Consider the following 19,893-nt stretch of genomic DNA (forward strand, 5'->3'; position numbering starts at 1 on the left):
TGACGAGGAGGGGGATCCAAGAGCTGGAATATGAAGAGAGACTGAAGATGAACTGCTTCACTCTCACCTGAAGAACTTTTAACTCAGGTAGTGCCGCTTCTCTGCATCATAACGCTTTGACGAAGTGCTTCTGGAGGTCAACGATCCTGCGATGTCGGCGATGGCGCAGGAAGACGACGCGCCGGCCGATGCGGGAGGAAACATCACGCGAGCTACGCTACCAACTCCGCCTTGCGAATCACTTCTACATCTCTGAAGCTTTCGGACGCTTCAAGGCGAAACAAGCTTCATTACTTTCACACTGTGACCAAGGCTTTCCTGGTGTTTCAGAGTGACGAGCCTGCTCGCGGGCACAATTTCTTGACCTTTCAGCGCCGCTCGACTGTCTTCTAGCCTCGTAGAAGTAGCGTCGCCTGACAGTTGCCTTTGCTCACAAAAGATTCAGAAAACGAGCAGACTCACGAAACACGATCGCGAACAACCACACTGTTGGCCAACACCAACACTGACGCCATCACCACTAACGCCGACTACGTGCGCAGCTACACTCAAACTTAAGACGACCAGAAAACCGCTCATTTAAGTGCCCATTTGATTTCTGAAAAGAACGAATTTCTGATTTATCAGCCTGTAGGCCGCTTTTGGGGCTTCAGGGGAAAATATACTGGGAAGCTGGTGGAAGAAGAGGGGGGAATATGAGAGCGGGAAAGAGCAGCGTGTAGAGGAGGGGGAGGAGAGGGGAGAGCGGAACAGCCGGTAGAGGAGATGACGCCGAGCACCACCAAGAAGAAGATAGCCTAGCTTCCTTTACGCTTAAAGGCTTTCCTATCCCTATCCAGCTTTGGGTCTGTTGATGGGAACTGTACATTTGCCAAAACTCCTGACTCCATCCCATACATTCACTGCACACAAGTTCTCCTGGGAACACTCTTGACCCTACATGCTGTACACAAAGAATGGCGGTCGATTTGCTTTCCTTAACTAGTTTGGCGGAGCACAAAAAATTCTGCGCAAACCCTGGATCCTGAGAAACTGAAACTCGTACATAGCTACTAATTCACAGAGCTAGCTAGACACAAACAGGAAATTATACTCTACCAAGGAGAGATGCCACAATCTGCCGCAAGGAGACAAGGAAACCAAATAGTTTGAGGCAAGCACTTCCGACTCGCCGTAGATGCATGCCCCAATATGCCCGAGAATGAAACTGACCTGGGTTCATGGGTATGTCGCCCAACATAATTCATCCCCACCGGCATCCGAAGGGGGTCTCCTCGCCAATTATATCAGCTGCCCAACAAAGTTTGAAAATTTATATCTCGGACGTGTCGATTTTAAAGTGATAAAAGCTTTTACAGTGTTTTGGTAAGTCATTATAATGAAAGCACAATTTTATCCAAAGCTCCAAGTGAACTCAAGCGTTAATTGAGAATTCCATCGTTCAGGGCTGACTTAAGAGAAATATAGTTACTAGTCAAAACATTTTTCAGCAGGTTGGCATTGGAAGGGATATTATTTCTTGCTTTCAGGCAGCACTTGTTCACAGCTGTATTGAAAGTTTCAAGAGGCCGATTTCCCTGTGAGTTAGAAACCTAGAATACTTTCAATAACAATTAACTCTAAATATTAATGAATAATTGTTGGACGTTCTTGAAAGCTGCATAATATTCTACACAAATACAGCTATACAGTTGATGAATGTTTCTTACACAGGTGAGTTCATAATTGTTTGGCAGGATTTTATATAAGGAAAGGGAGCTTGTTGCAACAGAGTTCCACATAACTAGATATTTTGTAAGCAGTGTACAAAGCAGCAAATAGAGTTCATGTAGTTTAAAGATCATGGAACTCTTTGCATCAGCCAAACATGAGTGGTCAAATAAGCTATGAAATTTTGAATTATTTCAAATATCAGTAATCAGATTTTCATATAGTAGTTCTTGGAGTGAGGGATTTATATTTTGTTCTGCTTCTTGTAGAAATTGATGAGAATGATTCAGTAGATGGGTAGTATAGTCAAGATTAGAAATTGCTTTCAGTAATGGGAAAGCAAGTAATTGTATCTACACTTCACTACATTTTGTATGCAAGACTTGATACACATTTTTTTATTTCAGAATAACTCACACCACCACCAGCAAGGTCGATGAGGCCCCACCATTGAGAAAGGACCCCAGAGCTGTCGAAAGAGGTTGCCAAGATGATTTCTTCAACCAGCTCTAGGAAACTTTAATGTTTTGCCATATTGTGGAGGACAGGAGGGGTGCCTTCAGATGTGCATAGAGGCCTTTATGAAAGCAGTGTGCATTTTCAGTGGACTGTGAGAGTGGTGTGTTCGTTCAACCGGTACGTAGACAGGTGAATGTTGTTTGTTTTGTCACAGGACAATTAAACAATGTTTAATTTGTAAGGGACCAGTATCTTTATTTAGCAATGCATCATAAAATCTTGTATTGCCTATATCTTCACCTTCCATTTTTTAATCCCTCTTTCTCTTTTACAGGTTTTGACGCCTGCATGCTGGGAAAAACTGATGTAGCATTTACGAATAAACCAAGGTCTACACAGCAGAACCATGGAAAAATTAATACACAGCAGTATTTACACCTGAACTAATAAGCAGCTTGTACAACAATGTAGAAGACCCCTGTTACAATATAATGTGTGTATAAATCCTGCAGCTTGTAGTTTCTGTAGAGAACATCCACTAGGTAAAAAGGGTGTGGAATTACTTTTAACTACCACTGAATATCAAAGTTCTTGTTGCTCAGACTTCTTGTTTCTTGTTTCAACACAACACTGGTGTTATTAGGCTGTCCACCAAGGTCGGTGGACAGCCATATATTATATTTGTGGGGCTTTACCAGTGCGTTCATCTCCTCTGCCACTTCTCAGGCCACGAGAAACTGAAAGAAAAGGAAAAAATTTTTTCAAAATGCAGAACTATAAAGCAAATCAAAATGCATTATGTTATTCAAGCAAATGCTTTTTAAAAATGCAGTACTATAAAGCAAATAAAAAATGCAATTAAAGCAATTGTAATGCTATTTGAATTAGCAGTTAATCAGTTGAAATGTTAAAATTTGCACTTCTAAATGGAGTATGTATACAATTATAAATAATTTCAGCACGTATCAATTTTAGAGGCCAAAATTACAATCGAAACCACTAATATAATATTTACCTGGGCTAACTTGCATCCTGGCTGCATCCAAGAAGTTACACCTGGATGATGATATCTGCAAATTATAATCTGAGGCTTCTGTAGTAGCAAGGCAGGCCAGGTTTAGGACACAGTCTAAATGTCCTAAAAGCAGACAGGAAGTGGTCCACATGTCCTAAAAGTAGACATGCCAGCAGAATGATGTGGACACTTGTATCAAGAAATGGTACTCTGGTGGGTAGAAAGGGCATCACTTCCTGCCCAGGCCTGATTGAGAGAGTTCTTGAGGCATCAGTCATTGCCATATCTGATCCGCCTGCTTTGATACCTTGAGCTTCTGTTCTGACCTGAAAAACAGAAAGTAATTGTTAGACATCACTAAAAGTATACAAACAGAAGACACTGTACATACTCAGATGCTTTTATTGACAAACCTTAAAGTATTCCACAGTTACTGTTTTTTATCTTCAACATTTGTACAAGTCTTTATGACCAAAATTATGACAGGCCTTTTTCCACACAGAACATGAAAGAAGACATTGTAATGGTCCTTAGTATAAGCATTCCAAAATTGCTGTTGATATTTTGTACATTTTTAAAATGCCTTTTTCTGAATACAGAAAATTTCTGAATACAGAAAATATTAGAGAGGACTTTATGAATATAGAAAATATAACACAGGCCTTTTATATAGAAAATACAAAACAAATGGACCTTTTAGAATGTATAAAATACAGGCCTTCTAGCAGCCCCTGAAAAAAAAAGGAGTCTGACCAAAACGTTGTTAAAGAAGTAGGAAGAGTGCCACAAGGATATAATGTGATATTTCAAATGTGACAATTTAAGCATTTAAAAGCATACATGCAGCAACGTTTGAAATTCATTATCAAAGCATGAGCAGTCAGTACATGTAAGCAGGTGTTACTTGCTCCATTATATTAAATAAAGACTTTTTATCTTTTTGAAAGGGGAAACCCCAACTAAGCCCATCCCTGACCAACCAAGCAACAAAAGGTATTTTTCTAGCTTGTTTTATTTTACTACTAATTATGAGACAGTTACTAAGCCTTTGCATTTGGTTTCACCCTTTTTATTCATTTATTTAACGGAAATGACGCAACATTATCCACGTCAGGTTTTCAACAGGAATAAGCCTTTGACTAGCATTCAATAATACTCAAGCAATACACAAACAGGAAGGTATAGTCAATCAGATTAAATATCAGCAGTTACAAAAACAGAGCTTCACAATACATTAACTTCTCAAAGCAAATTTTACTACACTAATTTGTCAGAGAGTCAGTCAATGAGATGCACTATCACTCAAGTTTTTTTTTTTTTTTTTTTTAGAAAAACAATTTCATCTGATCATCTTCTGCAGATCATTCTCCAACTTTGACTGTGACAAATCTTGTTAAGAGAGAAACTGCCCCCCTCGACGTGAGCCTATCCATGGCTCAATGTCAATGCTACTGCCTTGATAAGTTTTTCAAGAGTTGGGTATTTGGGGATTCCTAAACTGGTGACATTGCTTAGAATATTTTCCCAGAAGTAATCAACCTGCTTCCGTCTGATGGGTAGTCTGATGCAGTGTCCATTTGGGCTGCTGGTACTCTCATGTATAAAACCTTTGTAATTTACCTTATTTGAATGCAACTGCCACTCTTGCATAAGGTTGTCAGCGTTCTTGACAAGGGTACACCCTGAACATTTCACAAGCCACTTCTTTGATAGATTCCTCTCCAGAAGAATTCTCTCCTCATCAATGGACGAGGCACTGTGCAAAAAAATGGCGAAGAAGAGATGCTATTCAGTGGTACTCCTGTCAACCAAGTGCTTGACCACTATTGTCATGAACTTGTGAGCATCGTGTTCCCGAAAAGGAGTCATTTCCACTTTGCTCAGCTTTGAAGCAAAAGTGAAATTAATGCTTTTCCCCAACAATCTTTCCAATGAATGAAAGACTGTTGGTCAGGGGGCCAGATGTCTGTCATCTCTAAATAGTACTTGCTTTGGTGATGTTTACACAAACATTTAAATAACATTAGATGGCAGCCTATGTATAAACCGAACACATCATCACTAATAATGTGGTTAATCAACAAACCAATAAACAAAGACATTGCATTTTAAACCTGTCAAACTTTTTTGTATGAGTTTCCTCAAAAAAAGTAGGAAAAGCAGGACTAAGTAGGTGGTGGTCTGAAAAAGCAGGAAAAGTAAGAGCACTACGAGGCCTGAAAATATGATGACAGAGAGGCCTTTCTGAATATGGAAAATGCAGCAAGACAGACCTTTTTAAGTAGAGAAAATAATATAATAGACAAGCCTTTTTGAATGTGCAATATAATTCAAGAGACAGGCCTTTTTCAGTGTAGAAAATATAACATACAGGCCTTTTTGTATATAGAAAAACATAATATAATATCAGATGTGCCTTTTTGAGCTTAGGAAATATGACACAGCCTTTTTTGAACTGACAAAATGTGACAAACAGCCTTCCAAAAGATTAAGAGATGATTTCAGTGTTCCAGTTTCAGCAGTGGAAAAGACCTTTATCAGATTATTGCAAAATCATTGTGCAGTGAGCACCTCAAAAGTATATCATTCATAATATATGAACGGTGCACTACTCATACACTATGGCACAGTTTTTGTACGTTGTGGTACAATATTCAGAGTATTATGATGAAAATATTGTGTGTGGAACAAAGCCTAATCAGATTAACTTGCTGATTTTGATCATTTTGGTCGACATCTCAAAACACTATCAGGGAAAAAGAGAGAGAGAGTTATTTGGTCGAAATCTATAAACACTATCAGGAACAAAATAATATTTTGGCAAAATCTATATATGAGAGAGAGAGAGAGAGAGAGGGAGGAACAAAATATTTAGCAAAATGTGTATGTGTGTATGAGAGAGAGAGAGAGAGAGAGAAAGAAGAACAAAATATTTAGCAAAATGTGTGGTAGATCTGAGCTAGCTGTCCGCGGTGAGCTAGACTATGGCATTTGACGTGTTTCTATAGAACTTTACCTGCTGAACAAGAGTTTAAAGTAATATTTTGTCGCTCGGCTGTAATTAAGCTGTAAATTATCTAGAACTGTAGGCGACGGTAAAGGGACCCGCTGGGAATCGTGGCCTTTAGTGGCAAAACAATTTTCAAGAATAGCTAACGCTAAGGGGGACCCGTTGGGGATTCGGGATTTAGGGTGGGGTAAATAACTTGGGAAAAGGTTTAGGCATCTTATTGTTGTGTTTCCTGTTATGTGTCATTTGGAACACGAAAAACAAGCTTAAATAAAAGGGCGCATAAATGGACAGCGGGAGCCGTTCCAAAGGCACTTTTCATATATTACTAGTACTGTTGATTCCAGGCCCTATGACGCATGCGCTGTCTTACAGGCGAGCCAATCACCCGATGCCTCCAACTGAGAGAGTAGTATTCTAATCCGGTGTTCCGCGGTGAGCTAGACTGTGGCAATTGACGTTTTCCTACGTTATTTTACTTGCTTTACATGAATTTAAAGTAATATTCTTTTACATTTTCTGTAACCCTGTGGCTAGTGTGTGCACAGTGAAACATTATCGCCTGCCACAACATACAAACTTGCCAAGAATACAGGGTGCGGCATAAGTAACGCCCTTTTTAATATTATATATCTTATAATGTATATTTTCTTTATTTAATTTGCTAAATCTTCATTTTTTCAGATATTTTATACGACCATGAGATTAACAAAGGAACAGAGAGTAAAAGCAATTCAATTGTACTATCAAAATGTAATAAAAATGGTGCTTGAAATCGCAAGATTGTTATCAGCTGAATTTAACATCCCAAAAGGTGCAAAGTCAAATATCGTACAAGCTTGATTAGAAAATCTTCGGAATCCACAAGAAGTGGCGATGGTTCAGCAGCGGGTAGGCTAGTTAAGCTGCAAATGTTTAGAAAAGTCCAATGAATACAAGACCTTGCTAAGTGCTCTCTCAAAATCCAGTGCAGGCGTTTTTCTGCAGAGTTAGCTATTAGTATTTGTATTGGAACATTATTAAAACCGACAAGCATTATATTAATTTTGAGCATTATATTAATTCCGCCAACTCTGTGGGTAATACATTCATTTTCAAAAAATAAAGGATAATCAAAAAGGCTTAATTTTGTTCCACTTTAAACAAGCGCATTACACCAGACCCTGTATTTTCAAAATATGATAAGGTGCTAAGCACCGCCCAAACGTACTGTTTACATTTCTTCACCCCAACCGAAAGTTTGAATAGTAACCAGTCGAAGTTAGACTATGGCAGTTGATATTTTTCTGTGTTATTTATTTCTGTTTTGCAAGAGTTTAAGATGGCGTGTCACAAAGCAACTGTAATTTACCTTTGAACTGTATAGGTCGGTGCAGGGGACCTGTTGGTATCGTCGTGTAGCCTTCAAAGGTCAATTACAGATTAGTTACAGCCAGCTGACAAAATATTACTTTAAATTCTTGTAAAGCAAGTAAAGTAACATAGGAAAACATCAACTGCCATAGGCTACCTCACCGTGGACAACTGGCTTAAAATAACCACATGTGTATATATGTATGAGAGAGAGATTATTTGGTCAGAATCTATAAACACTAGCAGGGAACAAAATAGTATTTTGGCAAAAGGCAAGTACACCGAAATAATAAGTTGTAAAAATGTGTGAGCGCTAACTATGAACGAGAGAGAGAGAGAGAGAGAGAGAGAGAAGGGCTGTCCTTGCTTGAGAGTGAAATTATTTATCAATTATTATGGAGACAGAGAGAATAACACGAGAGAGAGAGAGATAAGGGTTGTCCTTACCTAAGAAGAGAGTGAAATTATTTATCAATTACGGAGACGGAGAGAATAACACGAGAGAGAGAGAGAGAGAGAAGGGTTGTCCTTACTATGAGTGAAATTATTTATCAATTATTACGGAGACACAGAGAATAACATGAGAGACAGAGAGAGAATAAGTAAGAAACCTTTGACTCACTAATCAGCAACACTCCCCCTTCTAGTCATGTTAAATGGACATGTCTGACAGCTTTGCATTCGAGCTTCTGACTAAAGATGAGGGAAAGATATTTGTCTGTTTAAAATACGTATCACGTACGAATTTTGTAATTACAGTTATATTATTATTAGGCCTATCATTATTATTATATTTAATTTTATTAATATTTGAAAATTAGTACTTATTATTAGGTAAAAAATTTATTTATCATACAAAACAAATACTGTACACATACACATGTCGGTAAGAGAGAGAAAAAATTAATACTTTTATTATTTAATGTTATTTAATTTACACATAAAAGCTTGAAAACTTATAAAATACATAAAAAAATTGAACATAAACACTTTTGTAGGGTTTCTCAGTATTCGCAAATGTTCATGTGTCTGTGAAAAACTCGTGTATGAAAATTAGTTAGGTTCCAATGAAAAGTTGACGTGTCTGTGAATTCGTAACCTGACCATGAAGTTCAGAGTATATTTTATAAAGAACCATTCTTAAGTGATTATGTGACGACAAAACCAACCCAAGAACAAGACCATTACGACCAAAGCAACGCTTCCTGAAGTTTCAGCAGTTGGTTAAATTCATAGAGCATAATAATACACACACACACACACACACACACACAAATAATAACACACACACAATAATAATAAATAGAACAATGCCAGGCACATTAAATGACTGCATAGATTTATGACTAGCTTGTAACCAATCTTTCAACCCAACTGAGAATAATTTAACCAAACAATTTCAGATAAATTGTTTTGTTCTGATAAAGAGAATATAATTGACTGCCATCTGTAATTCATGAAAAAATGGAAGGAGGAAAAGATCCGCAAAAGATTGACTACAGAATGGAATATATTTAGGCCAAAGGCCAAGTGCAGGGACCTATGAAGAGGTTCTTCAGTGCTGAATGGGAAACTGAGAGGGATAGAAAGGTCTGAAAGGGAAACTGAGAGGGATAGAAAGGTCTGAGAGGGATGGAAAGGTCTGAAAGTGGGAAACTGAGAGAGGATAGAAAGTTGTCTGAGAGGGATAGAAAGGTCTGAAAGGGAAACTGAGAGGGATAGAAAGGTCTGAGAGGGATGGAAAGGTCTGAAAGGGAAACTGAGAGGGATAGAAAGGTCTGAGAGGGATGGAAAGGTCTGAAAGGGAAACTGAGAGGGATAGAAAGGTCTGAGAGGGATGGAAAGGTCTGAAAGGGAAACTGACAGGGATAGAAAGGTCTGAGAGGGATGGAAAGGTCTGAAAGGGAAACTGACAGGGATAGAAAGGTCTGAGAGGGATGAAAGGTCTCGAAAGGGAAACTGACAGGGATAGAAAGGTCTGAGAGGGATGGAAAGGTCTGAAAGGGAAACGGAGAGGGATAGAAAGGTCTGAGAGGGATGGAAAGGTCTGAAAGGGAAACTGAGAGGGATAGAAAGGTCTGAGAGGGATGGAAAGGTCTGAAAGGAAAACTGAGAGGAATAGAAAGGTATGAAAGGGAAACTGAGAAGGATAGAAAGGTCTGGAAGGGAAACTGAGGGATAGAAAGGTCTGAAAGGGATATTGAGAGGGATAGAAAGGTCTGAAAGGGAAACTGAGAGGAATAGAAAGGTATGAAAGGGAAACTGAGAAGGATAGAAAGGTCTGGAAGGGAAACTGAGGGATAGAAAGGTCTGAAAGGGATATTGAGAGGGATAGAAAGGTCTGAAAGGGAAACTTGAGAGGGGGATAGAAAGGTCTGAAAGGGAAACTGAGAGGGATGGAAAGGCCTGAAAGGGAAACTGAGAGGAAATCAGAAAGAAGGAAAGGGAAACTGAGAAGGATAGAAAGATCTGGAAAGTGGAAACTGAGAGGAATAGAAAGGGTTCGAAGGTCTTACTATATATAAATTGTATTTTCCATATCCTTCCTTAATTTTCGTTTTCTTGTTTATCTCTGTTTTCACTTGCTTTGGAACGGACTATTAATTCCATGCGACATTATGGTCTGAAATACTCTTTATTATACACTATTATTTCTTTAACATAGTTCACCTCATTCACAAATACTAGGTCTACAGTATTTCCTTTTCTGTTGGGAGGTGATTTATTTGCTGAATGTTATTTTCTAGTAGCATGTCTAGCAGTTAAATTGTCTCATCTTCATGCTACTATTACTCTCTTTTTATATGTATAAATACAACCACAGTCTCCTATTCGCTCTTTTTCCATTCTGCACGAAGAAAGTTAAAAGTCTCTGGATAGGGAGTATGGTCCAGTCTCTGTGATTTCTACATTATCTAATTTGTCTATTATTATGTCAAACTCTTTAGTATTAGGGGGTGTGTACATTTCGATGTTCATTAATTTTTCAGATTCAAATTCTACCTCAATTATTTCACATTCTGTTACTATATTTCTCACAGATTTTTCCTTGATTAACGTTTCTCCCATATATCGCTGTTCCCCATTGATTCCTATTTTTCCTATCTGATCTATAAGTTTGGAATCCCTTTATCTGATTGTCATTACCAGTCTCTTGGGAATACCATGTTTCACTTATATTCATTATGTCTATTTTTTCATTCTGGGTTAGTTCTTCTAAGAACTCTATTTTTCTTTTTGAGTTACTTGAAACTAAACCTTGCGCATCCATCACTATGATGGTTTGCTTGTTATCCCCATTATCTAACATGGGTAATAATAAGGATTTTCCCATGCTTCTTTCCTGTTCTGATATATTATTCTTGTCTTCATTTCCAGAAATTCGGACATTAAAAATCCAGCGTTTCCAAAATATTTGATCTTCCCTCATATTTATTAACTTTGTGCATATACTGCATTTTTCTTCTGTACCTGTACCATCCTCTGCATCATAAATGCATTGTTTGTTCTTTGGTTCTGTACCCATCACTCATCTGATGGACGTCTCACTCTAATTTTAGGTGCTGACGCGCTATATTGCATGCCAACAATTCATAACGCGGTGTTGGTTTCGTTTTTTCCCTTCATCTCATATTCTTATTCCTCTCTTTATTTGCTTCATTTTTTCTTTGAATTTTGTTATGTATTTGATTTTGATTTTGATTTTCGTTCTTCACGGCTACAGGATACATTTACCTACACTTTTTGTTGAATCTGCACCCTTTTCCTTGTCTCAAGTTTCTGCATATTTTTGGATGTAGATCACTGCATTCAACTCATAGCCGTTCAGATATGCACATTTGCCATAAATCTCATAGTTGTATTATGTCCTGGGGATGTTTGTAGACATCTTCAATCGAATCCAAAATTCTCTCTCTTCTCAAAAGGGCATACTGTGTCTTTCTTTTCTTTTTTTCTGCTCTTTCCCATTAGTATGAAGATCCAGGTACAATCTTGTTTGGGATTTTATTTTGGAAAGTTATCATATCATATAATTTATTTCATCATATGGAAGCTGTATTGCCTCATATGTACAATCTATGAGTTTCTCTGCATCCATACTCTTATCCTGTTCTTTATTTTCATTATTTTTTTCTATCTTTTCAATATTATTTTCTTCTTTTCTGTTTTCCTCTTCCTCTTCTTCTTCGTCTTCATCCTCCACAGTTTGTACATTAAGTCTTGATTTAATGACCTTGTCTATCCACACTAGACATGTTGAGCAAAATACTCTTGTGTCCTTATTTTTACTTGGTTGGACTTCTTGCACATGTAGGATGAGTAGGCACACGTGGCATGCATAGCATTTCCTAATAAGGTTTTGTGGATTGGCAATGCTATACTACACACTACATATTTTTACATGCTTTAGGTATTTGTTTTCCTATTGCATCAGTCAATATATTCACTATATTCACCTTATTCATTTTCTTGTTGGAATGTGTTGATTGGATGTAAATTTTCTTTTATAAGTCTTTTGATAACTTGAACTTTCTTTGGTATTCCATCAATTATTTTCATATATTTTCTGCAGACTTGATCTTAGTTTGAAGGATCATATCCTTTCAATATGTCTGTGAATGTTTTGCATCTTTTGGTTGGAGTTGTTGTTGATCTCAACGATAAGAAAGCCTAGTTCCCTGCCTGCCAGTTCATCATATTGCATATCTGCAAGGCACGCGAGACTCCTCCAGCTCTTGCCACTGTTGCTAGACGCTTCCATGATGTTCAGTTTTTAATAATTCACTCGAAAAAACAACTTAGTCAACGCTTTATCGTACTATTCTGACAATCTAATCACCGACAGTTCACGAACACTTCTAGCTATAGGTCATTCGCTAACTGCATGTTATACGCGTGATATTGGGTTGATTATTCAGACCAAGAACGAATACGTCTCACCGAGAGAATGTCACATCACAGAGAGGGATAGAAAGGTCTGAACGGGAAACCAAGAGGAATAGAAAGTCTGAAAGGGAAACTGAGAGGGATAGAAAGGTCTGAAAGGGAAACAGAGGGATAGAAAGGTCTGAAAGGGAAACTGAGAGGGATAGAAAGGTCTGAAAGGGAAACTGAGAGGAATAGAAAGTCTGAAAGGGAAACGTAGAGGGATAGAAAGGTCTGAAAGGTTAACTGAGAGGGATGGAAAGGTCTGAAAGCAAAACTGAGTGGGATTGAAAGGTCTGAAAGGGAAACTGAGAGGATAACAGGTCTGAAATGGAAACTGAGAGGATAACAGGTTCAAAATTGAACCGAGAGGAACAGAAAGTCTGAAAGGGAAAACTGAGAGGGATAGAAAGGTCTGAATGGAAACTGAGAGGAATAGAAAGTCTGGAAAGGGAAAACTGAGAGGGACAGAAAGGTCTGAATGCTGGGAAACTGAGAGGGATAGAAAGGTCTGAATGGGAAACTGAGAGGGATAGAAAGTCAGAAAGGGAAACTGAGAGGGATAGAAAGGTCTGAAAGGGTAACTGAGAGGAATAGAAAGTCAGAAAGGGAAACTGAGAGGGATAGAAAGGTCTGAAGGGAAACTGAGAGGAAGCTGGAAAGGTCTGAAAGGGAAACTGGAGAGGGGGATAGAAAGGTCTGAAATGGAAACTGAGAGGAAGAAAAAAACAAAGGGAAACTGGGGTTAGGGAGGAGTGAACAGGAGTCTGAGAGGAATAGAGTTGGTCTGAAAGGGAAACTGAGAGGATAGAGCAGACTGGAAAGGTAAACTGAGAGGGATAAAGGTCTGAAAGGGAAACAGAGGAATAGAAAGGTCTGAATGGGAAACTGAGAGGGATAGAAAGGTCTGACAGGGAAACTGAGATGAATAGAAAGTCTGAGAGGAATAGAAAGGTCTGAAAGGTAAACTGAGAGGGATAGAAAGGTCTGACAGGGAAACTGAGAGGGATAGAAAGGTCTGAAATGGAAACTGAGAGGAACAGAAAGTCTGAAAGGGAAACAGAGGGATAGAAAGGTCTGAAAGGGAAGTTCTGAGAGGATAGAAAGGTCTGAGCGTGTGAACTGGGAGGATAGAAAGGTCTGAAAGGTGCAACAGCAGGAGGAAAACCTTTGGCAGTTGAAGAACTATGAAACACTTGTCAGGAGAGGGTTGAGGAAGGAAAGTAATACTGAAGGGGGAGAATATGAATGGAGGTACATTATTATTATTATTATTATTATTATTATTATTATTATTATTATTATTATTATTATTATTATTATTATTATTATTATTATTATTTATTCAAAAGATGAAACCTATTCATATGGGACAAGCCCACAAGGGCACTGACTTGATATTCAAGCTTCCAAAGAATATGGTGTTCATTAGGAAGATGTAAGAGGATGCAAAGGGAAATGCAGAAAGAAGAGAACTCACCTATTAAAAAAAATAATTAATTACTTAATAAATAATAAATTAGTAAATAGATAAAAATGTATTAAAATGCAGAGTATTAGGGAAGTAATGCATTGCATCTTCACTAGAACTTCTGAAGTTCCAGTGAAAAGGAACGTCAAGGGTTGCAGCTTAATCTACAGACAATGAACATCAGGCCAACCTCCTCTGGCCTCTGTTGGCCGTGTATGAGTGCAGGAACTTCTGCGTCATCTTCCTGTGCCGTTTCCTGAAGTGTTTCCGTCTCGCACTGGCTGCCCTGAGCCGGGCTTTCTTCTTGGCTACCATGCACATGATCCTCTCGCTCACTCTGGAGACCTCGATGGGAACAAAGAAGGAAAGAGAAGGTAAGCAAAACAATCTGTAAAAGACCCAACAATGGAAAACCTGAAGGGGAAACGGAAGAGAAGAAATGAAAAGGTAAGAAAAGTGCTGAAAATGTAAGTGAAACAATCGATAAAAGACCTGACAATGGAAAATCTAAAGGGGAAACGAAAGGGAAGAATGAATGAAAATGTAAGCAAAACAATCTACACAAGAGAGAATTTAGGCCACAGACCAAGCAAGCACTGGGACCTAAGATGAGGTCATTCAATGCTGAAACGGAAATTGACAGCAAAAATGTTTGAAAGGCGTAACAGGAAGAAAACTTCCTAGTTGCACTATGAATCAATTGTTAGGAAAGGGTGGAAAGTAAGATGGAAGAAAGATAATATGAATGGAAATACAATAAAAGGAATGAAAGGGGTTTAGCACCTAGGGGCCATGGAAGGGAAGCTGCAAAGAACTTGAAGTATTGCCTACAGTGCACCATATGAAGCACACTGATGGTACTAGCCCCCCACAGGGCGAAACACTCTATAAAAGGTCCAACAAAGAAAAACCTCGGGCTTAAATCTTTCACTTGAAAACAGAGATAAACCTTATTGGCCTCGTCCTCTTCCTCCTCCTCCTCATCATCCTCTTTGTGGTCCTCGGCACTTCTTTGGGAGTTATTCTTCACCGAAGCCGAGCTCTGGGGTGCTCTACAAACTTCCCTGGAACTCCTTCCTCCGTGCCTCTGACCACCAGGCTCTGTGGCAAATGATAAGTTAGATTCGTTGTTTTGTGTTGAGTAATGGTCTTCCGATTTTGATGCAAAATCTCTGCCAATCACTGCATTCCTAAGTTAAATAGAAGTTTAGTTATACAGTTAGAAAAATCTGTTCTTAGCAAACATCTTTTAATATGTTAATTGGTATTTATTAACTATATATAATCAAATGACAATCTTGAATAATTGGTAATCCTGTCAATAATCTAAAAGATTAAGGGGTGGAAATATTTGCCATCCAGAAGTTTGAGAAATAGCCTGGGATTTTACAGGTTGCAACAGTTTGGACCTGTGAGGAGAGAAGGGAGATTATGACAAATAAGTAAGAGAAGTAGCAGATATGGAAACAACATAGCAAGAAAGACAAAGAGGGCATAGATATGAACTAAGGTGATGGGAATAGAAAGGTTTGCAAGGGAAACTGAGAGGAACAACAGAAAGGTTTGCAAGGGAAACTGAGAAGAATAATAGAAAGGTTTGCAAGGGAAACTGAGAGGAATAATAGAAAGGTATGCAAGGGAGGCTGAAAGGAATAATAGAAAGGTTTGCAAGGGAAACTGAGAAGAATAATAGAAAGGTTTGCAAGGGAAACTGGGAGGAATAATAGAAAGGTTTGCAAGGGAAACTGAGAGGAATAATAGAAAGGTATGCAAGGAAGCTGAAAGGAATAATAGAAAGGTTTGCAAGGGAAACTGAGAAGAATAATAGAAAGGTTTGCAAGGGAAACTGGGAGGAATAATAGAAAGGTTTGCAAGGGAAACTGAGAGGAATAATAGAAAGGTATGCAAGGAAAACTGAGAGGAATAATAGAAAGGTTTGCAAGGGAAACTGAGAGGAATAATAGAAAGGTTTGCAAGGGAAACTGAGAGGAATAATAGAAAGGTATGCAAGGAAAACTGAGAGGAATAATAGAAAGGTTTGCAAGGGAAACTGAGAGGAATAATAGAAAGGTATGCAAGGAAAACTGAGGAGGAATAATAGAAAGGTTTGCAAGGGAAACTGAGAGGAATAATAGGGAAAGTTTTTGCAAAGGGAAACTGGGAGGAATAATAGAAAGGTTTGCAGTGGAAACTGAGAGGAATAATAGAAAGGTTTGCAAGGGAAACTGAGAGGAATAATAGAAAGGTTTGCATGAAACTGAGAGGAATACTGTATGCAAGGAAAACTGAGAGGAATAATAGAAAGGTTTGCAAGGGAAACTGAGAGGAATAATAGAAAGGTTTGCATGGAAACTGAGAAGAATAATAGAAAGGTTTGCAAGGGAAACTGGGAGGAATAATAGAAAGGTTTGCAAGGGAAACTGAGAGGAATAATAGAAAGGTATTGGAAACTGAGAGGGAAATAGAAAGGTTTGATGAAACTGAGAGGAATAATAGAAAGGTATGCAAGGGAAACTGAGAGGAATAATAGAAAGGTATGCAAGGGAAACTGAGAGGAATAATAGAAAGGTTTGCAAGGGAAACTGAGGAGGAATAATAGAAAGGTTTGCAAGGGAAACTGAGAGGAATAATAGAAAATGCAAGGGAAACTGAGAGGAATAATAGAAAGGTATGCAAGGGAAACTGAGGAGGAATAATAGAAAAGGTATGCAAAGGAAAACTGAGAGGAATAATAGAAAGGTTTGCAAGGGAAACTGAGAGGAATAATAGAAAGGTTTGCAGGGAAACTGAGAGGAATAATAGAAAGGTATGCAAGGAAAACTGAGAGGAATAATAGAAAGGTTAGCAAGGGAAACTGAGAGGAATAATAGAAAGGTATGCAAGGAAAACTGAGAGGAATAATAGAAAGATTTGCAAGGGAAACTGAGAGGAATAATAGAAAGGTTTGCAAGGGAAATTGAGAGGAATAATAGAAAGGTTAGCAAGGGAAACTGAGAGGAATAATAGAAAGGTTTGCAAGGGAAACTGAGAGGAATAATAGAAAGGTTAGCAAGGGAAACTGAGAGGAATAATAGAAAGGTATGCAAGGAAAACTGAGAGGAATAATAGAAAGATTTGCAAGGGAAACTGAGAGGAATAATAGAAAGGTTTGCAAGGAAACTGAGAGGAATAATAGAAAGGTATGCAAGGGAAACTGAGAGGAATAATAGAAAGGTTTGCAAGGGAAACTGAGAAGAATAATAGAAAGGTTTGCAAGGGAAACTGAGAGGAATAATAGAAAGGTTTGCAAGGGAAACTGAGAGGAATAATAGAAAGGTTTGCAAGGGAAACTGAGAGGAATAATAGAAAGGTATGCAAGGGAAACTGAGAAGAATAATAGAAAGGTTTGCAAGGGAAACTGAGAAGAATAATAGAAAGGTTTGCAAGGGAAACTGGGAGGAATAATAGAAAGGTTTGCAAGGGAAACTGAGAGGAATAATAGAAAGGTTTTGAGGAATAATAGAAAGGTATGGAAAACTGAGAGGAATAATAGAAAGGTTTGCAAAGGAATAATAGAAAGGTATGCAAAGAAACTGAGAGGAATAATAGAAAGGTTTGCAAGGGAAAACTGAGAGGAATAATAGAAAGGTATGCAAGGAAAACTGAGAGGAATAATAGAAAGGTTTGCAAGGGAAACTGAGAGGAATAATAGAAAGGTTTGCAAAGGAAACTGAGAGAAATAACAGAAAGGTTTGCAAGGGAAACTGAGAGGAATAATAGAAAGGTATGCAAGGAAAACTGAGAGGAATAATAGAAAGGTTTGCAAAGGAAACTGAGAGAAATAACAGAAAGGTTTGCAAGGGAAACTGAGAGGAATAATAGAAAGGTTTGCAAGGGAAACTGAGAGGAATAATAGAAAGGTTTGCAAAGGAAACTGAGAGGAATAATAGAAAGGTTTGCAAGGGAAACTGAGAGGAATAATAGAAAGGTTTGCAAGGGAAACTGAGAGGAATAATAGAAAGGTTTGCAAGGAAAACTGAGAGGAATAATAGAAAGGTTTGCAAGGGAAACTGAGAGGAATAATAGAAAGGTTTGCAAAGGGAAACTGAGAGGAATAATAGAAAGGTATGCAAGAGGAAACTGAGAAGAATAATAGAAAGGTTTGCAAGGGAAACTGAGAAGAATAATAGAAAGGTTTGAGGAAACTGGGAGGAATAATAGAAAGGTTTGCAAGGGAAACTGAGAGGAATAATAGAAAGGTTTGCAAAGGGAAACTGAGAGGAATAATAGAAAGGTATGCAAGGAAAACTGAGAGGAATAATAGAAAGGTTTGCAAGGGAAACTGAGAGGAATAATAGAAAGGTATGCAAGGGAAACTGAGAGGAATAATAGAAAGGTTTGCAAGGGAAACTGAGAGGAATAATAGAAAGGTATGCAAGGAAAACTGAGAGGAATAATAGAAAGGTTTGCAAGGGAAACTGAGAGGAATAATAGAAAGGTATGCAAGGGAAACTGAGAGGAATAATAGAAAGGTATGCAAGGGAAACTGAGAGGAATAATAGAAAGGTTTGCAAGGGAAACTGAGAAGAATAATAGAAAGGTTTGCAAGGGAAACTGAGAGGAATAATAGAAAGGTATGCAAGGGAAACTGAGAGGAATAATAGAAAGGTTTGCAAGGGAAACTGAGAAGAATAATAGAAAGGTATGCAAGGGAAACTGAGAGGAATAATAGAAAGGTATGCAAGGGAAACTGAGAGGAATAATAGAAAGGTATGCAAGGGAAACTGAGAGGAATAATAGAAAGGTTTGCAAGGGAAACTGAGAGGAATAATAGAAAGGTATGCAAGGGAAACTGAGAGGATAATAGAAAGGAAAGGCAAGGGAAACTGAGAGGAATAATAGAAAGGTTTGCAAAGGGAAACTGAGAGGAATAATAGAAAGGTTTGCAAGGAAACTGAGAGGAATAATAGAAAGGTTTACAAGGGAAACTGAGAGGAATAATAGAAAGGTATGCAAGGAAAACTGAGAGGAATAATAGAAAAGGTTTGCAAAGGAAACTGAGAGGAATAATAGAAAATGCAAGGGAAACTGAGAGGAATAATAGAAAGGTTTGCAAGGGAAACTGAGAGGAATAATAGAAAGGTATGCAAGGAAAACTGAGAGGAATAATAGAAAGGTTTGCAAGGAAACTGAGAGGAATAATAGAAAGGTATGCAAGGGAAACTGAGAGGAATAATAGAAAGGTTTGCAAGGGAAACTGAGAGGAATAATAGAAAGGTTTGCAAGGGAAACTGAGAGGAATAATAGAAAGGTTTGCAAGGGAAACTGAGAGGAATAATAGAAAGGTATGCAAGGGAAACTGAGAGGAATAATAGAAAGGTTTGCAAGGGAAACTGAGAGGAGAAGAATAATAGAAAGGTATGCAAGGGAAACTGAGAGGAATAATAGAAAGGTTTGCAAGGGAAACTGAGAGGAATAATAGAAAGGTATGCAAGGAAACTGAGAGGAATAATAGAAAGGTTTGCAAGGGAAACTAATAGAAAGAGAGGAATAATAGAAAGGTATGCAAGGGAAACTGAGAGGAATAATAGAAAGGTATGCAAGGGAAACTGAGAGGAATAATAGAAAGGTTTGCAAGGGAAACTGAGAAGAATAAGAAAGGTTTGCAAGGGAAACTGAGAGGAATAATAGAAAGGTATGCAAGGGAAACTGAGGAATAATAGGTTTGCAAGGGAAACAGAGGAATAATAGAAAGGTTTGCAATGGAAACTGAGAGGAATAATAGAAAGGTTTGCAAGGGAAACTGAGAGAAATAATAGAAAGGTTTGCAAGGAAAACTGAGAGGAATAATAGAAAGGTTTGCAAGGGAAATTGAGAGGAATAATAGAAAGGTTTGCAAGGGAAACTGAGAGGAATAATAGAAAGGTATGCAAGGGAAACTGAGAGAAATAACAGAAAGGTTTGCAAGGG

General features: G+C 38.1%; 1 protein-coding gene across 5 annotated transcripts in view; it reads right to left on the reverse strand.

Annotated features, from left to right (window-relative positions):
* Positions 1-2,398: 2,398 nt before the first annotated feature.
* LOC136855157 (gastrula zinc finger protein XlCGF57.1-like) overlaps positions 2,399-19,893 on the reverse strand; it is a 52,869-nt gene continuing 35,374 nt past the window's right edge. For 3 of the 5 annotated variants that reach the window (XR_010857930.1, XM_067132064.1, XM_067132062.1), the window contains 3 exons: positions 14,135-15,134; positions 3,185-3,510; positions 2,399-2,906 (listed from right to left, as the gene is read on the reverse strand). The gene's annotated coding sequence lies outside the window, so the exon portion shown is untranslated. The remainder of the gene's footprint in view (positions 2,907-3,184; positions 3,511-14,134; positions 15,135-19,893) is intronic. The other 2 variants (XM_067132063.1, XM_067132065.1) reach the window with 2 other exon arrangements.

Source organism: Macrobrachium rosenbergii, chromosome 30, assembly GCF_040412425.1.
Source record: "Macrobrachium rosenbergii isolate ZJJX-2024 chromosome 30, ASM4041242v1, whole genome shotgun sequence".
Taxonomy (NCBI): Eukaryota; Metazoa; Arthropoda; class Malacostraca; order Decapoda; family Palaemonidae; genus Macrobrachium; species Macrobrachium rosenbergii.